Genomic DNA, 6,906 nt, shown 5'->3' with positions numbered 1-6,906 from the left:
CCACAAAAGAGGATGTCCAGATGGCTGAGGCTCATGGGGAAGGCTTCTCAACTTCATTAGTCACCAGGGAAATGCAAAACAAAACCTCAATGCGGTATCACACGCACCCCAAAAAAAAAATAATAATTTGAGTGTTGGCAAGAGCAGAACACTTCTATATTGCTGGAAGAAGTCCAGAACGGTATAGCCACTTTCAAAAACAATTTCTCAATAGCTACTAAGGCCAAATATACTTCTGCCTTATAATCCAGCAATTCCACTCCGGGGATGAGTGCTTATAGCTACCAAATGACATGAACAGAAATGTTCATAGAAGTTTATTCTCTACTTGGTATTTGGTTTTTGGCTACAAACAGATAAATATTTATTCACACAATGGAATACCATAAATTGAGGTTATAAACATTTTTTCCGTAAGGGGACAGATGGTAAATATTTTAGGGTTTGCGATACAGTCTCTGTCACAGGACTCAACTCTGTCCTTGCAGCCCCATAGCAGCCACTGACAATACTTGAGTAGGCGTGAGTAGTTCCAATAAAACTATTTATGGACACTGAAGATTAAGTTTCATGCCATTTTCATGTGTCAAAGTGTTATTCTTCTTTTGATTGCCCCTCCCAAACACTTAAAACGTAAAAAACTTTTTTTTTTTTTGTAGACAAAGTCTCACTGTCACTGCCCTGGGTAGAGGGTGGTAGCATCATAGCTCACAGCAACCTCAAACTCTTGGGCTCAAGCAATCTTCTTGCCTCACCCTCCCAAGTAGCTGGGATTACAGGCACCCACCACAGTGTCTGGGTACTTTTTCTGTTACTGGTAGAGATGGGGGTCAGGCGTCTTTTTTTGTTTGTTTGTTTTTGTTTTGCACACAGTTTTGGCCAGGACCAGGCTTGAACACACCACCCTTGGTATATGGGGCCAGCGCCCTACTCCTTGAGCCACAGGTGCCGCCCTCAGGCTGTTCTTGAACTCCTGAGTTCAGGCAATCTGCCCACCTTGGCCTCCCAGAGTGCTAGGATTACAAGCATGAGCCACTGCACCTGGACTAAAAAAACCATTCCTAACTTACAAAGACAGGCTGAGAGCTGGCACAGTGGCTCATGCCTGTAATCCTAGCACTGTGGGAGGCTGAAGGGCTGAAAGCACGTGAGCTCTAGAGTTCGAGACCAGCCTAAACAAGAACAGGACCCCAGCTCTAAAACTAGCCAGCCATTGTGGGAGGTTGAGGCAAGAGGATCACGTAAGCCTAAGAGTTTGAGGTTTGAGGTTGCTGTGATCTGTGATGCCACAGCACTTTACCAAGGATGACGAAGTGAGATGCTTTCTTAAAAAAAGAAAAGAAAAGAAAATAGGCTGCAGAGTGGATTTGGCCACAGTTTGCTGAATTCATTCATCAAGAATGACTCTACAAATCCATACAAAAATACAGATAAACCTCAAAACAAAATATGCTACATGAAGAAGCCAATCATAAAGTACATACTGTGTAATTTCATTTATGTAAATCAGCAGGGTATTTCTCTGCAGTTTTCTCACCCACTTCAACCTCCGGCTTCCTTCCTTCCGTCTTTCCGAGCCACTTACATCCTGCCTTGCTTCCCTCAGCAATTCCTAGGTCCCTTCAGCCTACCCAGGTTGCATAGCCACCACACATTACAGCCACCAGGTCATAGCTCGGGTAACTTGCCCACCTTCTGGAGAATAATACAAAAACACACAGCGTCTGCTTCTGAACAAGCAACGTTTCCTTCTTCGTACCACAAAGAGCAAGGATAGGGACTTGGTCTGCCCTGGGTTTAAATGGATAAACTGAAAGGCTTACAGGTGAGGCTCTTCCTTCCCAGAAATGACCACCAATTACCCACAACTGATTTCTCCGAAGGCAATCACCACATTTGGGATTATTACCATACTCATTTTATAGACGAGGAAATCATCTGAGGGTTGTCTTCAGGCAACCTTCTCAAAGTCTCCATGGGTTGTCCAGTGTTGGATTTGAAATTCAAATCTGGTTTATCTAACTCCACAGTACATGCTTTTCACATTTATACCACAATCGCTACCAGAAATGATTCACATTTAACCAACTTCATTTTTTTCCTCTCTTTTTTTTCTTTTGATAGATTTAAGTATTCTCTACAGAAAAAAAAAGATAATTGATACTTTTGATAAGTATAAGGGTATTGTGGTTAAATTTTTTTTTTCATAGAGACAGAGTCTCACTTTATCACCCTCAGTAGAGTGCTGTGGCATCACAGCTCACAGCAATCTCCAACTCCTGGGCTTAGGCAATTCTCTTGCCTCAGCCTCCCAAGTAGCTGAGACTACAGGCGCCTGCCACAACACTACTTTTTTGTTGCAGTTTGGCTGGGGCCAAGTTCGAACCTGCCACCATTGGTATATGAGGCCAGTGCCCTACTCACTGAACCACAGACACCGCCCATGTGGTTAAATTTTTTTTAACTGTTGCTATCTTTTAGAGATAAAAAGTGAAATATTTACAGATGAAATGATTTGATATGCCAGATTTGCTTTAAAATATTGCTAGAGTAATAATTGATTCAGCCAAGAATGGATGCTGAAAGAGTTTAAGTTTAATGAATGACAAGATTATTTACAGAGTCTCAAAGGAGAGGGAAGTAGTAACTGTAAAGTGGAGACATGTGGCAGATACCATGTTAGCCAAGTGATCAAAATTAACAGGGCCAGTGATAGGACTAAGTAACAACAGGCTAGGCCAAAAATGCACTAGCTGAATCTAATCATGAGGAAACATTAGACAGACCCAAGATGAAGGACATTCTGCATAATAACTGACCTATATTTTTCAAAAATGTCAAGGTCACAGGAGACAAAGAAAGGCTCAGAAACTGTTCCAACAGAAAGACTGAAAAAGACAACTGGTGCCAGCAACAGTGCTATGCTCCTGTAATCCCAGCAAATCAGGAGGCTGAGAGGAGAGGATCACTTGAGGCCAGGAGCTCAAGTCCAGCCTGGGCAACAGAACAAGACCCTTTCCCCCTGTCCCGTCTCTTAAAAAAAGAAAAAAGAACACCCGGACATAGCAAGTGATCTGGAATTTTCAGGATTTACTTCTGCTATAAAGGTCACTTTGGAGATAATTGGTGAAATCTAATTAAAATCTGCAGATTTCTTGCTTTTGATAATTTTACTGAGGTTACATTTTTTAAAATGCCTATTGGCTTGGCACCTGTAGCTTAACGGCGAGGGTGCCAGCCAATACACCGGAGCTGTTGGGTTCAAATCCAGCTGGGACCTGCCAAACAACAACAACTACAACCAAAAAATAGCTGAGCCAGGTGTTGTAGTGGGCGCCTGTAGTCCCAGCTACTTGGGACGCTGAGGCAAGAGAATGGCTTAAACCCAAGAGTTGGAGGTTGCTTTGAGCTGTGACACTACAGGACTCTACCGAGGGTGAAATAATGAGACTCTGTCTCAAAAAAATAAAAAATTAAAAAATTAAAATGCCTTGTTCTTAGGAAACTCTCATGCAGTATTTACATGGATGGATGGATGGGTAGAAACCTGAGCTACTAGTAAATAGGCATTCGTTCTTCCTACTCCAGACCAATTTTCTCTGAAGACCTTTCTGTAAGAAAGAAATTGATTTTCTCTCATTTAAGTTGCTAACACACTGTGTTTATTATCATTTCCAGCTGAGTCTAATCTTGATATCATTTTTAACAGAAATATCCCAAAATTCACACAGCAACATGTGAGAGTTACAAAGTCAATTGTAATAATAATAGTGGTAGACATTAAGATTTTTTTTTTTGAGACGGAGTCTCATTCTGTTGCCCTGGGTTAAATGCCATGGCATCAGAGCTCACAGCTACCTCAAACTCAAGTGAGCCCCAAGTGAGCTTCTTGAGTAGTTGGAACTCCGGGCACCCATCACAACACCAGCTAGTTTTTCTATTTTTAGTAGAGAAGGGGTCTTTCTCTTTCTCAGGCTGGTCTCAAACTTTTGAGCTCAACATCTGAGCTCAAACTGCCTCTGCCTTCCAGAGTGTTAGAATTATAGGCCTGAGCCACTTCATCCAACCTAGGAATTAAGAATTTTTGTAGCTGGGTGTGGTGATGCATGCCTGTAGTCCAACTACGGGGGAAATAGAGGCAGGAGGACCACTTGAGCCCAGGAGTTTGAGGTTGCAGTGCTCTATGAATGCACCTGAAAATAGCCATTGTACTCCAGCCTGGGCAACACAGCAAGACCCCATCTCAAAAATTTTTTTTGTTGTTGAGATAGTAGTATAATGCCCATGAGTTCAGTTGCTCAGAAACTGCAGAAATCACAATCTAGAATTATGCTGTCCAGTCCTGTAGCCCATATCCACATATGGCTATTTAAATTGAAGTTAATTTAAAAAAATTTAAAAGTCACTTCCTGCCTCATGTCACTGCATTTCAAGTGCTAATGGACAAGCACTGTTCTGGATTGTGGAGTCTAGAGCGTTTTTTCAGACTATGACTCAAGGAGTATAATTTTTTTAATTACTGGGGGGTGTTTGGTGACAAACACACATTTCTGGGGTCATTCCAGATCTAGTTAGTCAGAATTTCTGACTACAGAGCTTGAGAATCTGCATTTTAACAGGCTTTTCCAGGACATTCTGATGTTCTCAACTAGCCCAGAGCCTCCTTCGGGAAAAAGGAGGTGAAAAACAGCTTGTGTTTCAGGCATGTGGGCTGATTCCATTCCAGGCTCCTGGATCAGAGACATATCAGACTGGGATACTGAGGAAGATGAGACATGACTACAGTCTTCAAAGACTGCTTGGGTTCAAATCTTGGCCCTTTCATTCACATACCACTTGACCTTGGGTAGGTTACTAGACCTCTCTGTGCCTCAGTTTCCTTACCTGTCATAGTCAGTAATAGTACCTACTCTATAGGGTTGTTATGAGGATTCCATGAGTTCATAGGTATGTAAGGTACTTCAACAGTGCCCAGCACACATTAAACAGTTTTTATGAATATAATTAGCCAGGCACAGTGGCTCACACTTGTAATCCCAGCACTTTGAGAGGCCAAGGCAGGAGGATTACTTGATGCCAGGAGTTTGAGAACAGCCTGGGTAACAGAGGGAGACCCTGTCTCTACCAAAAAAAAAAAAAAAACATAGAAAAATAAGCTGGCCACAGTGGCATGTGTCTGCAGCTACTTGGGAGGCCAAGGCAGGGGGACCATTGAGCCCAGGAATTCAAGGCTGCAGTGAGCTATTATGATGCTACTTCACTCCAGGCTGGGTGACAGAACAAGACACTGTCTCTTAATAAAAACCAAAAACCAAAAACATTAGTTATATCTCCAAAGGTCTACTCAGTGAATGTGGGTTATGACCTGCTGCAGAGATTTCCTCTGGGCTCGCCATTGAAAATATCACCTGAACCTCAAAACTGCCAGTTCCCCTGTTTAATTTTCTTTTTTTTTAAAGACAGAGTCTCACTATGTTGCCCTTGGTAGACTGCTCTGGTGTCACAGCTCACAGCAACCTCAAATTCCTGGGCTTGAGCGATTCTCTTGTCTCAGCCTCCCTAGTAACTCGGGCTACCCCTGTTTAATTTTCATCCATCACATAACACTCACTTGCTTTTGCTTCATTTTTTGACAAACACTTATTGAGTGCTTACTGTGTGTGAGCATGCCAGGCAGAGAGAACAGCAGACGCAAAGGCCCTGAGTTGAGAACATGCCAAGTACTCTCTCTCTTTTTTTTTTTTTGGTAGAGACAGAGTCTCACTTTATTGCCCTCAGTAGACTGCCGTGGCATCACACAGCTCACAGCAACCTCCAACTCCTGGGCTTAGGTGATTCTCTTGCCTCAGCCTCCCGAGTAGCTGGGACTACAGGCACCCACCACAATGCCTAGCTTTTTTTGTTGCAGTTTGGCCAGGGCTGGATTTGAACCCACCACCCTCAGTATATGGGGCTGGTGCCCTACCCACTGAGCCACAGGCGCTGCCCTAGTACTGCCAAGTACTCTTTAAGATGCTAGAGATACATTGATGAAGAAGACAGGTGCAGTCCTATCTTCAAGGTTTTTGTATTTTAATGGCTGGGGAGACAGATAAATTAATATAGAATATGCTGCCAAGTGGTAAGCAGGTTGGGGCCAAGTAGGTGGTCAGGGAGGACCTCTATGAGGAGGTGACACTTGAGCAGAGTCCAGAAAGAGGAAATGGAGGAAGCATGTGGGTGTTTGGGAAAAATCTATTGACTCTGGCCTGGCCTGTGCCTCTCTTTCCTCCCCTCCCTTCTCCTATCCCATCTTGGGCTCAGGTTTCCAAACAGAGGTTGTTTCTCAACTGCTAGAGGAGGGGAATTCCAATGGAGTTTGCAGGCTGTCAGCTTCCGTCTGCCTTCTCTCCCATTGGCTGCCCTAGTGTTCGAGCTCCAGCTTGAGGACACAGGAACCACCCTCGCCCCCAGTCAAAGCTCCAGACCTATCTTCACAGGAGTTTCTGGATTCTCTGGTTCTGGCCAAAGGAGGAGCCTATCACCAAGGAGCCCAGCAAGGGATCCTCAGCCCCATGCCATCTGGGCTTCTGCTGGTGCTGGGGGAGATTTGCAGTCACGCTTCAATGGCAAAGAGGAGGCTGAGAGGCCTCTCTCTAGCTTAGTAGTGGAGCTGGTGTGGTCTGGAGTCAGCCTATCCAGGTTCAAATATAGATATAGGCACTGACTCGACTACTGCTGTGCAACCCTAAGCAAATCACTTAACTTCTCTAAACCCACACCTCCTTAAGAGTTTATAACTCGGCTCGGCACCTGTGGCTCAAGTGGCTAAGGCACCAGCCACATACACCTAAGGTTGCGGGTTCAAATCCAGCTCAGCCCACCAAACAATGATGGCTGCAACCAAAAAATAGCCGGGCGTTGTGG

The sequence above is a fragment of the Otolemur garnettii genome, unplaced genomic scaffold (genome assembly GCF_000181295.1).
Source record: "Otolemur garnettii isolate 467f Iridium unplaced genomic scaffold, OtoGar3 scaffold00127, whole genome shotgun sequence".
Taxonomy (NCBI): Eukaryota; Metazoa; Chordata; class Mammalia; order Primates; family Galagidae; genus Otolemur; species Otolemur garnettii.
This window is presented reverse-complemented; position numbering follows the sequence as displayed.